This window comes from Garra rufa, chromosome 18, assembly GCF_049309525.1.
Source record: "Garra rufa chromosome 18, GarRuf1.0, whole genome shotgun sequence".
NCBI lineage: Eukaryota > Metazoa > Chordata > Actinopteri > Cypriniformes > Cyprinidae > Garra > Garra rufa.
In genome coordinates this window covers 1,475,852-1,490,691 of record NC_133378.1, presented here as the reverse complement: position 1 = coordinate 1,490,691, position 14,840 = coordinate 1,475,852, and the positions used below count along the sequence as shown (strand labels likewise).

The 14,840-nt window shown below is 37.7% G+C and overlaps 18 non-coding genes across 18 annotated transcripts; all 18 read left to right on the top strand.

Annotated features, from left to right (window-relative positions):
• Positions 1-7,840: 7,840 nt before the first annotated feature.
• trnai-uau (transfer RNA isoleucine (anticodon UAU)) lies at positions 7,841-7,934 on the top strand. Its single transcript has 2 exons — positions 7,841-7,878; positions 7,899-7,934. It is a non-coding gene; the product is annotated as a tRNA-Ile (tRNA).
• A 164-nt stretch (positions 7,935-8,098) lies between these two features.
• Positions 8,099-8,192, top strand: trnai-uau (transfer RNA isoleucine (anticodon UAU)). The gene is made up of 2 exons: positions 8,099-8,136; positions 8,157-8,192. It is a non-coding gene; the product is annotated as a tRNA-Ile (tRNA).
• A 422-nt stretch (positions 8,193-8,614) lies between these two features.
• Positions 8,615-8,708, top strand: trnai-uau (transfer RNA isoleucine (anticodon UAU)). The gene is made up of 2 exons: positions 8,615-8,652; positions 8,673-8,708. It is a non-coding gene; the product is annotated as a tRNA-Ile (tRNA).
• Positions 8,709-8,872: 164 nt separating this feature from the next.
• Positions 8,873-8,966, top strand: trnai-uau (transfer RNA isoleucine (anticodon UAU)). The gene is made up of 2 exons: positions 8,873-8,910; positions 8,931-8,966. It is a non-coding gene; the product is annotated as a tRNA-Ile (tRNA).
• Positions 8,967-9,130: 164 nt separating this feature from the next.
• On the top strand, positions 9,131-9,224 carry trnai-uau (transfer RNA isoleucine (anticodon UAU)). Its single transcript has 2 exons — positions 9,131-9,168; positions 9,189-9,224. It is a non-coding gene; the product is annotated as a tRNA-Ile (tRNA).
• Positions 9,225-9,902: 678 nt separating this feature from the next.
• On the top strand, positions 9,903-9,996 carry trnai-uau (transfer RNA isoleucine (anticodon UAU)). The gene is made up of 2 exons: positions 9,903-9,940; positions 9,961-9,996. It is a non-coding gene; the product is annotated as a tRNA-Ile (tRNA).
• A 164-nt stretch (positions 9,997-10,160) lies between these two features.
• On the top strand, positions 10,161-10,254 carry trnai-uau (transfer RNA isoleucine (anticodon UAU)). The gene is made up of 2 exons: positions 10,161-10,198; positions 10,219-10,254. It is a non-coding gene; the product is annotated as a tRNA-Ile (tRNA).
• Positions 10,255-10,418: 164 nt separating this feature from the next.
• trnai-uau (transfer RNA isoleucine (anticodon UAU)) lies at positions 10,419-10,512 on the top strand. The gene is made up of 2 exons: positions 10,419-10,456; positions 10,477-10,512. It is a non-coding gene; the product is annotated as a tRNA-Ile (tRNA).
• A 164-nt stretch (positions 10,513-10,676) lies between these two features.
• On the top strand, positions 10,677-10,768 carry trnai-uau (transfer RNA isoleucine (anticodon UAU)). The gene is made up of 2 exons: positions 10,677-10,712; positions 10,733-10,768. It is a non-coding gene; the product is annotated as a tRNA-Ile (tRNA).
• A 164-nt stretch (positions 10,769-10,932) lies between these two features.
• Positions 10,933-11,026, top strand: trnai-uau (transfer RNA isoleucine (anticodon UAU)). Its single transcript has 2 exons — positions 10,933-10,970; positions 10,991-11,026. It is a non-coding gene; the product is annotated as a tRNA-Ile (tRNA).
• Positions 11,027-11,190: 164 nt separating this feature from the next.
• trnai-uau (transfer RNA isoleucine (anticodon UAU)) lies at positions 11,191-11,282 on the top strand. The gene is made up of 2 exons: positions 11,191-11,226; positions 11,247-11,282. It is a non-coding gene; the product is annotated as a tRNA-Ile (tRNA).
• Positions 11,283-11,446: 164 nt separating this feature from the next.
• trnai-uau (transfer RNA isoleucine (anticodon UAU)) lies at positions 11,447-11,540 on the top strand. The gene is made up of 2 exons: positions 11,447-11,484; positions 11,505-11,540. It is a non-coding gene; the product is annotated as a tRNA-Ile (tRNA).
• Positions 11,541-11,704: 164 nt separating this feature from the next.
• Positions 11,705-11,798, top strand: trnai-uau (transfer RNA isoleucine (anticodon UAU)). The gene is made up of 2 exons: positions 11,705-11,742; positions 11,763-11,798. It is a non-coding gene; the product is annotated as a tRNA-Ile (tRNA).
• A 676-nt stretch (positions 11,799-12,474) lies between these two features.
• Positions 12,475-12,568, top strand: trnai-uau (transfer RNA isoleucine (anticodon UAU)). Its single transcript has 2 exons — positions 12,475-12,512; positions 12,533-12,568. It is a non-coding gene; the product is annotated as a tRNA-Ile (tRNA).
• Positions 12,569-13,910: 1,342 nt separating this feature from the next.
• Positions 13,911-14,004, top strand: trnai-uau (transfer RNA isoleucine (anticodon UAU)). The gene is made up of 2 exons: positions 13,911-13,948; positions 13,969-14,004. It is a non-coding gene; the product is annotated as a tRNA-Ile (tRNA).
• A 164-nt stretch (positions 14,005-14,168) lies between these two features.
• On the top strand, positions 14,169-14,262 carry trnai-uau (transfer RNA isoleucine (anticodon UAU)). The gene is made up of 2 exons: positions 14,169-14,206; positions 14,227-14,262. It is a non-coding gene; the product is annotated as a tRNA-Ile (tRNA).
• A 164-nt stretch (positions 14,263-14,426) lies between these two features.
• trnai-uau (transfer RNA isoleucine (anticodon UAU)) lies at positions 14,427-14,520 on the top strand. Its single transcript has 2 exons — positions 14,427-14,464; positions 14,485-14,520. It is a non-coding gene; the product is annotated as a tRNA-Ile (tRNA).
• Positions 14,521-14,684: 164 nt separating this feature from the next.
• trnai-uau (transfer RNA isoleucine (anticodon UAU)) lies at positions 14,685-14,778 on the top strand. Its single transcript has 2 exons — positions 14,685-14,722; positions 14,743-14,778. It is a non-coding gene; the product is annotated as a tRNA-Ile (tRNA).
• The last annotated feature ends 62 nt before the right edge of the window (positions 14,779-14,840 follow it).

The window sequence follows — 14,840 nt, the reverse complement described above, 5'->3', positions numbered from 1 at the left end:
TATTGCCAGTAAAAAAACACCAACATAATCTTGTACAGGGCCTAGGATGTTTTTTTCTACTGGTTGTATTCATTGGGTTCCTCTTATCTCAGAGACAATACTGTAAAACACTTTTTATTTGTGATCCTGGGCCACAAAACCAGTCTTAAGTAGCACGGGTATATTCGTAGCAATAGCCAAAAATACATTGTATGGGTCAAAATGGAAAATAGATTTTTCTTTAATGCCAAAAATCATTATGATGTTAAGTAAAGATTATGTTCCATGAAAATATTTTGTAAATTTCCTACCATAAATATATCAAAACTTAATTTAACTTTAATTAATTGCTTTAATTGCTTAAATGCATTAAGTGCTTTAATTAATTAGTAATATGCATTGCTTAGAACTTCATTTGGACAACTTTAAAGGGGATTTTCTCAATATTTTGATTTTTTTGCACCCTCATATTCCTGATTTTCAAATAGTTATATTTTGGCCAAATCCTACTAAACAATACATCAATGGAAAGCTTATTTATTCAGCTTTCAGATGATGTATAAATCGAAATATTAAAAATTCACCCTTATGACTGTTTTTTTGGTCCAGGGTCAAATTTTTTTTTTAAGTCAGGTAACTTATGTGCTTCATGTAGTAACATCTAGTTTAACTGTTTTTATTAAATTAAATATTATGAAGGTGTCATTATTATTAAACATTATTATTTCAAAATATTAAAATTAAATTCTTCTAATTCTATAAGTAATCTTCTATAAGTAATTCAGATTAGGTATTTTCCGGCATTACAGTGAATTTTTCTCGATGTCCCCCACTCATTCTTGCATTGGCACTGGTGTGATCACTGCAAAATACGTCAGCGAGATGGTGTGCTGCATATTTACTGTTTTCATGCTCTTATAAATGATGAGCATGTCATTTGAAAACATTTCGTCTGCAGATGAAGAGATGGAAATGACTCACATCATCACTGAGAGTGTGTGGGTGTAAATGAGAATTTCCATTGAGCAAATCTTCTTTTCCCATTAGGATTGCTAAGTTCTTTACATTTAAATTATATCAACATGTGGATTTGGTGCTTTTGTATCAGAGACTTGGCTTTCAAGTAATCTGAATTCAAATGTTTGCTTATGTCTGTATCAGATTATGTTTAAATTATTGTTTCTTTATTCAAGACCTTTGGCTGCAGCATAGATACACTTCTTTTGTTCTTTCTTTTACTATGTAATCAGTAAATAAAAAAATGGGTCTAACTTGATAACAGAATGTACAAAAACTGTGAAGATGTTTGGTTGTTTCTTGACTATATTCCAAAGGCACATGACCCAGACATTTTAGTTCTAGATGTTAAACTGAAAGGAGTTGCAGGATTTTAAAGAGAATGGTCATGTGGAGCTTCAACATCCTGTGACACCTTTTACTTTAAAGTCTGAAAGTAACCTTAAAAAGTACCTTTTTAGGGAGGTGCTCATATTGGCATAAAGTATATTCTGCAGCAGATGAATTAAATGGATATCTAACCAGACATTAGAACACTTACTCTGGTGAGGCATTCATCCAAAGGTGTGCCAACCAGCCGGCAGGTGTCTTCTTTGGCATATTGAATATTCCTGTTGTTTAATCTACACACTGAGAAAAATCTTTTTTGATCTTTTTTCAAATTTATATACATTGCCACTCAAAAGTTTGGGATCAGTAAGATTTTAATGTTTTTTAAAGAATTCTTATATGGTTGTTAAGGCTGCTATTACTTGATCAAAAATACATAAAAATGTAATATTGTGAAATATTATTACAGTTTAAAATAATGGTGTTCTATATTAATATATTTTAAAATCTAATGTATTCCTGTGATGCAAAGCTGATTTGTTATCAGCAATTGCTTCGGTTTTCAGTGTCACATGATTCTTCAAAAATCATTCTAATTTGCTGATTAATTACTGTTATTATCAATGCTGATATTTTTTGGAACCTGTGAGTCTTTTTTAAGGATTCTTTATAAATAAAAGGTTAAAAAGAACAGCAATTATTCAAAATATAGTTTTTTCTAACAATATAAGTCTTTGCTATTACTTTTTATCAATTTAACACATCCTTGGTGAATAAAAGTGTTAATTAATTTAAAAAAAAAGAAAGAATAAAAATTTACTCACCACAAACTTTTAGATGAGAGTTTATATTGTTACAAAAGATTTCTATTTTAAATAAAAAGTTCTTTTCAATTTTTTATTTGTTAAAGAATCCTGAAAAATCACACGTTCCAACAAAATATTAAGCAGCACAACTGTTTTTAACATTGATAATAAATCAACATATTAGAATGATTTCTGAAGGATCACGTGACACTGAAAACTGGATTAATAATGCATTACAAATCTTACTGATCCCAAACTTTTAAATGGCAGTGTATGTATGAAACCTTTAAACATGATAAATTATGAAACATTTAAACATGGTAAATTAACTGGTAAGTAACACAGCATAAGATTTTGTTTTCATCCTCTCCAGTCCTGGATGAAATACTGCATAAAACTGCACTGTCAGATTTTTCATTTCATCATATACATGCATTAAAGATGTGTTCTCTGAAAAGTCTAAAGTAAACTTACTTCTCAAGTAAATTTATCTGAATCTGAGTTTGTTAGATTTTTCACCATAAAACAAGCCACCCTTGCTTTATGCTCAGAAAAAAATATTCCAGTGCCTCTTCGTTCTCTATAAAAAGCTTGGCAAGCAATCAAATATCCTGGCCAACTTCAACAACTGGTTTTATCACAGCTTCTTATGGCAGATGCTTCATTCTAGAATGCAAATTGTAGCAGATTCTGCCAGACGCCAAGGACATCTACTCGATTACATGCAATAAAGACTAGTTCAGTCTTTAAGGACCCCATCACAGATGCTTTTCACTCCAGCCATCTGGCAAATGATATCAGAGCATCCAGTCAAGAGCCAACAGATTGTGAAACTGCTTCTAGAGGCAGCAAGGCCCAGATACAGTCAACCATCACTGATTATTGGTAAAAAGAAAAAGCTGTATGGGTATTCAAGCCTATTTTAGCTTTTTATGTATTGGGTTTTTGAGTTGCGTTGCATTCTCATAGTCATTTCCTGATTTTAAAATGCATTATTACTACACGTTGTTTACAGTAGATGTCTCAATAACATATTTAAATACTGAGTTAAATAGTAAAAGAAAAAAGCTTAGCTCTTCAACATTTGGTAACAAAGGAAAGAAAAGGCCAAAAAAAAAAAAAACGTTTGGCCTGTGAAAGATATTTGAATGTTATTACAGATTATCTCCATTGTTTTCTTAATACATTCCTGATACAATCACATGTGCCCTGATGGCATCTTCCACTATAACTAGGAAAATACAGTCAGTCTTCTGATCGTTGTGAGCAATTATTGCAATGAAATCACTCATAGTTATTGAAGAGAACATGCACAGAAAGAAAAACACGACTGGGTGTATATTTAACTGTAGTTGCAATCAGGATTCAACTGCAAGAGTCATATTGTCTCATAATGATTTTCAATCAGCTGTGTCATGAATGACTTTGTAAACAGTAACTCGGTTTAAAACTGTCCTTTTCTGCAGAGTAAACCGTTGCACAATGTTTTATATCTATCCCAGGTTTTTTTAGATCACACTTGTTTACATTTGATGATATTTCATAACCACCAGAGTCGCTTTGTAATTCTCAGAATGCCACCACAACTCTGTTTGTTGCACATTTACAAAAGAGTGACTTTCAATGTGAAGGTTAATATATCCAGGTCAGTGAGAAAGTGTGAGATGTCCCCAGAAATGTAGAATGCAGTAATTGGTCTACTGCAAGCAAATAGTTGAATAAATATTTTTTAAATAAATTACCATCTAGAATAATCTGCTTATATCTGTTATTGTAACATTCTGGTTCTTGTTTTGCCAGTTAGGTATTCAGATTAGCTTTGAATTATGTTTGAAATCCTCTTGTTGAGTCTAATCAAGTGACTAATGTATTTTCCACTGACATTCTTCTCAATAAATTACTAAAAATAAAAATACTACTTTTTTCCTCACACTTGTATCACTATTGAGATAGTGATGCAGTGTTAAAAAGCAGTGAGGTTTATTTGTTTATGTTATTTTCATAAAATAAAGTAGTATATTACTAATTTTACTATGAAATCAGTTTCCTCATTTTCTGAGGCTTGTATTGTGTGAGGAAAGTTTGCTTGCCATAATAGTCACCATTATGGTGATCAGTGTTGGATAGTAGCAATAATAACAATGTCACTATAGAATGTGATGAAGAATCTAGCTTAATTTATTAAATGTTTGGCAGCTGATAGCTTACATTACCAAGATTTTTTTATTGGCACAGTCAGCTGCATGCATATTTACATTATTTGTACATCTTAATATTTGCATGAGATTTGTGAAGTTGATGTCAAATAAGCAGGGATCCTACAGGTCCTTGAAATCCTTGAAAGTTTGTGAATCTAAAAAAAAAAATTCAAGGCCCTTGAAAGTTTTTGAAAACTTAGATACAGGTCTACAGTGCTTGAATTTATTTTGTGCAAGAAGTTTTCTGGAAAAAATTCCATATTATTCCCTCTGGTCCGCTAATGTGTTATTTCTCCAACACTTCGTGCCCTATGCATACTAGTTTACTTGATTTACGTTAGTTACGTGCATTTGCGCTTTACATTAAGTGTTTCCCGCGTGAGCCGTTTTGACAAGTCTGCGGTTTTCCCATGAAATTGGGCTACTTTAACACTGTTGCTGCGGGTTGTTTTTCAAGCGACCCTAATGTCATAATATTTATCTCCTGGAATGCTAATTTTACCAGGGAAACCCCACCCAAAAAATTTGTATTTTCCCCCCCGGAATGCATGTGATGTACTTTGTATTGTTTGTTGCCATGATGTTCACAAGTGCACAAAACTACTACGATGGTACCTCAACATTTCACTGATGCACCGTGAAACATTGCAAAAACAGGCTGAAAACGCTGAAACATGATGCCTGGAAAATGCAAGTTTCAAGATATTTGGCTCAACAAAGAAGATTACAAAGAATGGCTTGCCAGAGATCCAAAGAACCATCACTTGGCCAGGTGCAGAGCCTGTTGTAAAAAAGTGGATAGCATATATCCTTAAACTTCTGGTTACATTATAGGTCCTTGAATTTGAGGGTATTAGAAAGTCCTTGAAAGGTCCTTGAATTTAAAGTTAACCAAGGTGTGGAAACCCTGAATAAGGCATATATGATTATCTTTATTTTTCTGTAATTTGCATGTAAACTGAAAATGGAAGATGGAAAATTAGTTTTAAAATCGTTTGTCTCGGGTCATCATCTCAGGTCATGGTCCAATCGCAAATAATTGCAAAAAATCAAGGCCACTTATTAGTGTAATCTGTGCAAGTCATCTGGCAGCATGGTAAGCATCAGAAAAAGTGTGTAGAATACCATCATTGACACCCTCCATAAGGAGGAAATGTCTCAAAAGGCAATTGCAAAAGAAGCTGGATGCTCATAGAGCGCAGTATCGAAGTATATTAACAGAGTGTTAAGAGGAAGGGAAAAATGTGACAGGAAAAGGGGCACAAGTAACAGGGATGACCGTAGCCTTGAGAGGATTGTCAAGCAAGGGCGGTTCAGAAATCTGGGGGAGCTTCATAAGACGTGGACTGAGGCTGGAGTCAGTGCATCAAGAACCACCTCATACAGACGTCTGCATGACATGGGCTACAGCTGGAGAATTCCATGCTAAGGAGAAAAAGTACTGGTCTGTTGCACAGTGGTCCCAAGTCCTGTTTTCAGATGAAAGCAAATTTTGCATTTCATTTGGAAATCAAGGTCCCAGAGTCTGGAGGAAGACCGGAGAGGCACAAAGCTGCTTAAAGTCCAGTGTGAAGTTTCCACAGTCAGTGATAGTTTGGGGAACCATGTCATCTGCTGGTGTGGGTCCATTGTCTTATATCAAGTCCACAGTAGGGTTGTGACGATGAGGAAATTTCCCCACCGGTTAATCGGCATGTGACAACACCGGTAATACCGGTATCACCGTGGGGGTGGGGGTTTGCTCTTTTTTCTGCTTTTAAATAGCTTATAAATGCGTGCGTATTATACTTTCACTTTCAGTTTTGCGGGAATTGGCAATTCGGCGTCAATTGTTTTAATGGACGACAACGAAACTACAAAAAAAAAAAAAAAAACTTTGAACCCAAAATATTGCCAAACAGGTGCTTTTGGACACTAAATAGTCCGCCATTCTCTTTCTGTAAATTCGACTCCTCGCACAGATAATTAACACGGCCAATTCACCATCAGCAATCACACTCCGTATCCAAGCACTACAAGAGAATCCCTTTAAATAGCCAAGCAGTCTTACCTTCATCATCTCTTGTTTTCAGCATCCCTCTCCCTGGGCAGGAGGAGTGCCCCGGGCTTGGCCAAACATGCTTAACTTTTACGCTGTTTATTATATGTAAGCGCGAACTCCTCACGTGATAAATGAAATATGACGCATTGTAGCTATGTTCAGTTTTTTATTATATTGCATGCTCTCATCTTAAGTAAATTATTTAGAATGATATTTTCCATTCAATTCAAATAAATATTTTAATAAAAAAATGAATACTTTAAAAAAAAAAAAAAAAAAAGTGGAGACGGTGTCACGGTGGAAAAGTGATGTCACCGGTGTTGCGTCTTAAAACCGGTAACACCGTCAACACCGTCTATCGTGGCAAGCCTAGTCCACAGTTAACCAGGAAATTTAGAGCACTGCATGCTTCCTGCTGCCGACAAGCTTTTTGGAGATGATGGGATTAAACCCCATTGAAAATCTATGGGGTACTGTCAAAAGGAAGATGAGGGAACAGAGACCCTAAAATGCAGACGAGCTGAAGGCCAATATCAAAGCAACTTGGGCTACCATAACACCTCAACTGTGTCAAAGACTGATCGCCTCCATGCCACGCCGCCTCCATGCTGTAATTAGTGCAAAAGGAGGCCCAACAAAGAACTGAGGACATAATACAGTACATTAACACACTTTTCAGAAGACCAACATGTGTTTAAGATCCTTTTTTTATTGGTCACATGAAATATTCTAATTTTGTGAAATACTGGATTTGTTTTTTTTGTCTTTAATCTATAATCATCAAAATTGAAACAAATAAAGGCTTCAAATATTTCACTTTTTGTATTGTGAACTAAAATAACATACAAGTTTCACTTTTTGAAACAAATTATTGAAATAAATGGACTTTACCTCGATATTCTAATGTTTTGGCACATACCTGTAGTAAGAAGTGGTAGAAGTTCAGCCATCAGAGTCAGATCTCTTACCTTTAACCAGGATTCCAACAGAAAAAGAAAATCCAGCTTATTGTTCGTGATAAAATCATTGTGCATAAAAATTTTGTTTCCCATGGAGCGAACGTTAAGTAAAGCCATTTGCATCGTAGCATTTTCTTTAAACATTGAGACCATTCTCACTTAGAGCGAGGTTTTAGAAAGCAAGAGACATTTCAGTAGCACAGGAGTTCATTGCTTAACATAAAAGATTAGTTGAAAATCAAATTACTATAATAGAAATAAAGTCCATGGAATGTTTTGAACTTATAAGTCAGTATGCAGCAGAGCAATGTCGAGGTTGTAAGTTCGAGCCTCACCTGGAGCAAGGTTTTAGAAAGCTAGAGAGATTTCAGTAGCACAAGAGCTCATTGCTTAACATAAAAGATGGGTAGAAAATCAAATGGCTGTAATCAGAAGAAAGTCTATTAAATATTTTGAAAGATTGTTCTCACTAAAGACTGTGGTGTTTGAGAATGTATCCTAGTGTTATCAGCTCCAGTGGCGCAATCGGTCAGCGCGCGGTACTTATAAGGCAGTACGTAGCAGAGCAATGCTGAGGTTGTGAGTTCGAGCCTCACCTGGAGCAAGGTTTTAGTAAGCAAGAGACATTTCAGGACAAGAGTTCATTACTTAACATAAAATATTAGCAGAAATTTAAATGGCTGCAGTCAGAAGAAAGTCTATGGCATATTTTGAAAGATCGTTCTAACTAAAGACTGTGGTGTTTGAGAATGTACCCAATTGTTTTCAGCTGCAGTGGCGCAATTGGTCAGCGCGCGGTGCTTATAAGGCAGTACGTAGCAGAGCAATGCCGAGGTTGTGAGTTCGAGCCTCACCTGGAGCAAGGTTCTAGTAAGCAAGAGACATTTCAGGGTGAGAGTTCATTACTTAACATAAAAGATTAGCAGAAATTTAAATGGCTGCAGTCAGAAGAAAGTCCATGGCATCTTTTGAAAGATCGTTCTAACTAAAGACTGTGGTGTTTGAGAATGTACCGTCCTGTTATCAGCTCCAGTAACGCAATCGGTCAGCGCGCTGTGTTTATAAGTCAGTATGCAGCAGATCAATGTTGAGGTTGTGAGTTCGAGCCTCACCTGGAGCAAGGTTTTAGAAAGCAAGAGACATTTCAGGTCAAGAGTTCATTGCTTAACATAAAATATTAGCAGAAATTTAAATGGCTGCAATCAGAAGAAAGACCATGGCATCTTTTGAAAGATCGTTCTAACTAAAGACTGTGGTGTTTGAGAATGTGTCCTACTGTTATCAGCTCCAGTGGCGCAATCGGTCAGCGCGCGGTACTTATAAGGCAGTACGTAGCAGAGCAATGCCGAGGTTGTGAGTTCGAGCCTCACCTGGAGCAAGGTTTTAGTAAGCAAGAGACATTTCAGGACGAGAGTTCACTGCTTAACATAAAAGATTAGCAGAAATTTAAATGGCGGCAATCAGAAGAAAGACCATGGCATCTTTTGAAAGATCTTTCTAACTAAAGACTGTGGTGTTTGAGAATGTATCCAGTTTGTGTCAGCTCCAGTGGCGCAATCGGTCAGCGCGCGGTACTTATAAGGCAGTACGTAGCAGAGCAATGCTGAGGTTGTGAGTTCGAGCCTCACCTGGAGCAAGGTTTTAGTGAGCAAGAGACATTTCAGGACGAGAGTTCACTGCTTAACATAAAAGATTAGCAGAAATTTAAATGGCTGCAATCAGAAGAAAGACCATGGCATCTTTTGAAAGATCGTTCTAACTAAAGACTGTGGTGTTTGAGAATGTGTCATAGTGATATCAGCTCCAGTGGCGCAATCGGTCAGCGCGCGGTACTTATAAGGCAGTACGTAGCAGAGCAATGCCGAGGTTGTGAGTTCGAGCCTCACCTGGAGCAAGGTTTTAGTAAGTAAGAGACATTTCAGGACGAGAGTTCACTGCTTAACATAAAAGATTAGCAGAAATTTAAATGGCTGCAATCAGAAGAAAGACCATGGCATCTTTTGAAAGATCTTTCTAACTAAAGACTGTGGTGTTTGAGAATGTATCCAGTTTGTGTCAGCTCCAGTGGCGCAATCGGTCAGCGCGCTACTTATAAGGCAGTACGTAGCAGAGCAATGCCGAGGTTGTGAGTTCGAGCCTCACCTGGAGCAAGGTTTTAGTAAGCAAGAGACATTTCAGGACGAGAGTTCACTGCTTAACATAAAAGATTAGCAGAAATTTAAATGGCTGCAATCAGAAGAAAGACCATGACATCTTTTGAAAGATCGTTCTAACTAAAGACTGTGGTGTTTGAGAATGTGTCCTAGTGTTATCAGCTCCAGTGGCGCAATCGGTCAGCGCGCTGTGTTTATAAGTCAGTATGCAGCAGATCAATGTTGAGGTTGTGAGTTCGAGCCTCACCTGGAGCAAGGTTTTAGAAAGCAAGAGACATTTCAGGTCAAGAGTTCATTGCTTAACATAAAATATTAGCAGAAATTTAAATGGCTGCAATCAGAAGAAAGACCATGGCATCTTTTGAAAGATCGTTCTAACTAAAGACTGTGGTGTTTGAGAATGTGTCCTACTGTTATCAGCTCCAGTGGCGTAATCGGTCAGCGCGCGGTACTTATAAGGCAGTACGTAGCAGAGCAATGCCGAGGTTGTGAGTTCGAGCCTCACCTGGAGCAAGGTTTTAGAAAGCAAGAGACATTTCATGTCAAGAGTTCATTACTTAACATAAAATATTAGCAGAAATTTAAATGGCTGCAATCAGAAGAAAGACCATGCTATGTTTTGAAAGATCGTTCTAACTAAAGACTGTGGTGTTTGAGAATGTACCCAGTTTGTGTCAGCTCCAGTGGCGCAATAGGTCAGCGCGCGGTACTTATAAGGCAGTACGTAGCAGAGCAATGCCGAGGTTGTGAGTTCGAGCCTCACCTGGAGCAAGGTTTTAGTAAGCAAGAGACATTTCAGGACGAGAGTTCACTGCTTAACATAAAAGATTAGCAGAAATTTAAATGGCGGCAATCAGAAGAAAGACCATGGCATCTTTTGAAAGATCTTTCTAACTAAAGACTGTGGTGTTTGAGAATGTATCCAGTTTGTGTCAGCTCCAGTGGCGCAATCGGTCAGCGCGCGGTACTTATAAGGCAGTACGTAGCAGAGCAATGCCGAGGTTGTGAGTTCAAGCCTCACCTGGAGCAAGGTTTTAGTAAGCAAGAGACATTTCAGGTCAAGAGTTCATTACTTAACATAAAATATTAGCAGAAATTTAAATGGCTGCAATCAGAAGAAAGACCATGCTATCTTCTGAAAGATCGTTCTAACTAAAGACTGTAGTGTTTGAGAATGTATCCAGTTTGTGTCAGCTCCAGTGGCGCAATCGGTCAGCGCGGTACTTATAAGGCAGTACGTAGCAGAGCAATGCCGAGGTTGTGAGTTCGAGCCTCACCTGGAGCAAGGTTTTACTAAGCAAGAGACATTTCAGGTCAAGAGTTCATTACTTAACATAAAATAATAGCAGAAATTTAAATGGCTGCAATCAGAAGAAAGACCATGCTATGTTTTGAAAGATCGTTCTAACTAAAGACTGTGGTGTTTGAGAATATGTCATAGTGATATCAGCTCCAGTGGCGCAATCGGTCAGCGCGCGGTACTTATAAGGCAGTACGTAGCAGAGCAATGCCGAGGTTGTGAGTTCGAGCCTCACCTGGAGCAAGGTTTTAGTAAGTAAGAGACATTTCAGGACGAGAGCTCACTGCTTAACATAAAAGATTAGCAGAAATTTAAATGGCTGCAATCAGAAGAAAGACCATGGCATCTTTTGAAAGATCTTTCTAACTAAAGACTGTGGTGTTTGAGAATGTATCCAGTTTGTGTCAGCTCCAGTGGCGCAATCGGTCAGCGCGGTACTTATAAGGCAGTACGTAGCAGAGCAATGCCGAGGTTGTGAGTTCGAGCCTCACCTGGAGCAAGGTTTTAGTAAGTAAGAGACATTTCAGGACGAGAGTTCACTGCTTAACATAAAAGATTAGCAGAAATTTAAATGGCTGCAATCAGAAGAAAGACCATGCTATGTTTTGAAAGATCGTTCTAACTAAAGACTGTGGTGTTTGAGAATGTGTCATAGTGTTATCAGCTCCAGTGGCGCAATCGGTCAGCGCGCGGTGCTTATAAGGCAGTACGTAGCAGAGCAATGCCGAGGTTGTGAGTTCGAGCCTCACCTGGAGCAAGGTTTTAGAAAGCAAGAGACATTTCAGGTCAAGAGTTCATTACTTAACATAAAATAATAGCAGAAATTTAAATGGCAGCAATCAGAAGAAAGACCATGGCATCTTTTGAAAGATCGTTCTAACTAAAGACTGTGGTGTTTGAGAATATGTCATAGTGATATCAGCTCCAGTGGCGCAATCGGTCAGCGCGCGGTACTTATAAGGCAGTACGTAGCAGAGCAATGCCGAGGTTGTGAGTTCGAGCCTCACCTGGAGCAAGGTTTTAGTAAGTAAGAGACATTTCAGGACGAGAGTTCACTGCTTAACATAAAAGATTAGCAGAAATTTAAATGGCTGCAATCAGAAGAAAGACCATGGCATCTTTTGAAAGATCTTTCTAACTAAAGACTGTGGTGTTTGAGAATGTATCCAGTTTGTGTCAGCTCCAGTGGCGCAATCGGTCAGCGCGCTACTTATAAGGCAGTACGTAGCAGAGCAATGCCGAGGTTGTGAGTTCGAGCCTCACCTGGAGCAAGGTTTTAGTAAGCAAGAGACATTTCAGGACGAGAGTTCACTGCTTAACATAAAAGATTAGCAGAAATTTAAATGGCTGCAATCAGAAGAAAGACCATGACATCTTTTGAATGATCGTTCTAACTAAAGACTGTGGTGTTTGAGAATGTATCCAGTTTGTGTCAGCTCCAGTGGCGCAATCGGTCAGCGCGCTACTTATAAGGCAGTATGCAGCAGAGCAATGTTGAGGTTGTGAGTTCGAGCCTCACCTGGAGCAAGGTTTTAGAAAGCAAGAGACATTTCAGGTCAAGAGTTCATTACTTAACATAAAATAATAGCAGAAATTTAAATGGCTGCAATCAGAAGAAAGACCTTGGCATCTTTTGAAAGATCGTTCTAACTAAAGACTGTGGTGTTTGAGAATGTATCCAGTTTGTGTCAGCTCCAGTGGCGCAATCGGTCAGCGCGCGGTACTTATAAGGCAGTACGTAGCAGAGCAATGCCGAGGTTGTGAGTTCGAGCCTCACCTGGAGCAAGGTTTTAGTAAGTAAGAGACATTTCAGGACGAGAGTTCACTGCTTAACATAAAAGATTAGCAGAAATTTAAATGGCTGCAATCAGAAGAAAGACCATGGCATCTTTTGAAAGATCTTTCTAACTAAAGACTGTGGTGTTTGAGAATATGTCATAGCAGTACGGCCGCTCCCTATACGCAGAGTACGCAGTCTGCGTAGGGCACCAACTCCCAGGGGGGCCCCATCCCAGCTGCTCAAAAAAAAAAAAAAAAAATTGTTTTTATATATTATAATAATAAATTAATATTAATAATATACATATACAAATAAACAAAAATATAAAAATATAAACTTATATTGCATTTTACGGTGAGCGCAGAGTTGGCTAGTAAGCACACGTGATGAAGCGCAGCATCTGCGCCGCGACGCGCCCTCACCTCTGTTTACGGCTGCCTATTTGGCCAAAAATGATGATAATAATTAATGAACAATATGCCTGGTCCTGGAAAGAGACATCAACAGTCCGGCGCCGAGAAACGAAAAAAAAAAAAAAAAAGCCCCAAGATTAAGCCCGTGCATCACTTTCAGGTTGTTTATAATCCTGTGAAACTTTTTTTTTTTAATAATGTGTTTTAATGTCGGTAATAATTTCACGACTAAAGCATCTTTCTTAATATGAATACAAGCAGATCTAAGTAAAAACAGTGACTTAAAGTGCATTATATTAAAACGCAGAGGCAATTATGATTATTGATTAATAATGACCATATGGTGTCATTAAATAACAGTGTTAAAATACATAATCTAATACAAAATTAACAGTTTACATTACAATTTTAATAGAAATGCCTGAAAAGGGCACCAAATGCAGTTGTTACACTTACATGATGATCAAATTCCTTGTTTAATATTGACCAAACGTTTAAAATATCCACATAATCTTTCTTATAATTTCCTCAACAAAAAAATGTGGACATCATAACCCTTGTCTGCTTTATTGTCAAAGTCTGCTTTATTGTAAATTTTGAACTTTGGAAAGCTCCAGCAGATGACAGTGTTAATTTTATTTCAGTTTATTATTGTTTATTTTATTAAGATTTCACATTTTTAAAAGTTTTATTTAAAGTGTAATTTTAGTTGTTGTTTTTCTGTAGAGATACAATTGTAATTTATAAATGATACAATTTATTTGTGTAATTACTTTTATTTGAATAAAGTTATATTTTGGCCCCTATAGTAGGTGTTTTTATATTATTTTATTTTATTTTTACTTCCGTAATATTTGGGGGAGGGGGCACAAAAGTAAAATTTTGCTTAGGGCACCCATTTGGCCAGCAGCGGCCATGTGTCATAGTGATATCAGCTCCAGTGGCGCAATCGGTCAGCGCGCGGTACTTATAAGGCAGTACGTAGCAGAGCAATGCCGAGGTTGTGAGTTCGAGCTTCACCTGGGGCAAGGTTTTAGTAAGCAAGAGACATTTCAGGTCAAGAGTTCATTGCTTAACATAAAAGATTAGTAGAAATTTAAATGGCTGCAATCAGAAGAAAGACAATGGCATCTTTTGAAAGATCTTTCTAACTAAAGACTGTGGTGTTTGAGAATGTATCCAGTTTGTGTCAGCTCCAGTGGCGCAATCGGTCAGCGCGCGGTACTTATAAGGCAGTACGTAGCAGAGCAATGCCGAGGTTGTGAGTTCGAGCCTCACCTGGAGCAAGGTTTTAGTAAGTAAGAGACATTTCAGGTCAAGAATTCACTGCTCAACATAAAAGATTAGCAGAAATTTAAATGGCTGCAATCAGAAGAAAGACCATGCTATGTTTTGAAACATCTTTCTAACTAAAGACTGTGGTGTTTGAGAATGTATCCAGTTTGTGTCAGCTCCAGTGGCGCAATCGGTCAGCGCGCGGTACTTATAAGGCAGTACGTAGCAGAGCAATGCCGAGGTTGTGAGTTCGAGCCTCACCTGGAGCAAGCTTTTAGAAAGCAAGAGACATTTCAGGTCAAGAGTTCATTACTTAACATAAAAGATTAGTAGAAATTTAAATGGCTGCAATCAGAAGAAAGACCATGCTATGTTTTGAAAGATCATTCTAACTAAAGACTGTGGTGTTTGAGAATATGTCATAGTGTTATCAGCTCCAGTGGCGCAATCGGTCAGCGCGCGGTACTTATAAGGCAGTACGTAGCAGAGCAATGCCGAGGTTGTGAGTTCGAGCCTCACCTGGAGCAAGGTTTTAGTAAGCAAGAGACATTTCAGGACGAGAGTTCACTGCTTAACATAAAAGATTAGC